At 41.6% G+C, this 1,172-nt stretch overlaps 1 pseudogene; it reads left to right on the top strand.

Moving 5' to 3' along the window:
- Positions 1-44: 44 nt before the first annotated feature.
- LOC116074486 lies at positions 45-796 on the top strand (annotated as a pseudogene).
- The last annotated feature ends 376 nt before the right edge of the window (positions 797-1,172 follow it).

Here is a 1,172-nt window from a genome sequence, read left to right as displayed (position 1 = left end):
CGTTTGGGCTGCACCTGTGCTCCCTCTGCGCTGTCAGGCTAGCTATGCTGTCCCCAGCCATCACCACATCATTTACCTGGACCTCATCAACCACAATCATTTACCTGGACCTCATCAGCCATGACGAGCTGTTCTCTGACATCTACAAGAGTCTGGAGATTGCGAACAGGCTGTGCCTGGAGGTGGAGGGCAAGATAGTCAGTAGAACAGAGGACACCACCGATGACTCACTGAGGGTCTGGAGGAAGAAGGTACCAAAAGCACAGTAGTCACTGGTGTTCACATTGTCATGAACCATCACTTACAAGAAACCAACTTCACGAGTGGAGAGATGGCTCAGTGGTTAAGAGCACTGACTGCTCTTCTAGAGGTCCTGAGTTCAAGTCCCAGAAACCACATGGTGGCTTACAACCACCCATAATGAGATCTGATGCCCTCTTCTGGTGTGTCTGAAGACAGCTACAGTGTATTACATATAATAAATAAATACATCTAAAAAATAAAAAGCAGCTTCACAAAAGAGGTCTAGTCTACAAAAAGTATATCAAAGACTATGTGAAATTACTCAAAGGCAAACTTGAAGGACAGAAACCCAAAAGAGTAAAGACTTCTATGACTGGAGCTGCTCTTGCTATTTTCAATAACTACCAGTTTTTTTTTTTTTTTTTTTTTTTTTTTTTTTTTAGGTGAAAACATGAATCCAGATGGTATGGTTGCTCTCCTGGACTACAGTGAAGATGGTGTGACTCCATTAATGATTTTCTTTAAGGATGGCTTAGAGATAGAAAAATGTTAACAAATTGAATCTATCACCTGTCACCATAATTGGCTGCTGCTTACCATCCAACAAACCAGGACTTAGGACAAATGGGACTGATGTCATCTTGAGCTTTTATTTTGACCCTGATTTATTTGGAGTGGAGGCTTTCTTTTTTAAAGAAAAAAACATGTCATGTGGGTTGTCTAAAAGTAAAGTGCATTTAAATTAAAAAGAAAAGAAAGAACCCATCTCAAAAAACAACAAAAGGTGGGGAAGGCTAGGAAGATGGCTCAGTGGTTAAGAGTAGATGCAGTGCTCTCTCTTTCTTCTCTCTTCTCTTCCCTTCTCTTCTCTTCCTCTGTCTCTCTGTCTCTGTCTCTGTCTCTGTCTCTGTCTCTCTCTCTCTCTCTCA

The sequence above is a fragment of the Mastomys coucha genome, unplaced genomic scaffold (genome assembly GCF_008632895.1).
Source record: "Mastomys coucha isolate ucsf_1 unplaced genomic scaffold, UCSF_Mcou_1 pScaffold3, whole genome shotgun sequence".
Lineage (NCBI taxonomy): Eukaryota > Metazoa > Chordata > Mammalia > Rodentia > Muridae > Mastomys > Mastomys coucha.
Note: the sequence above shows the minus strand (reverse complement) of the source record. Positions and strands in the feature narration are given on the sequence as shown.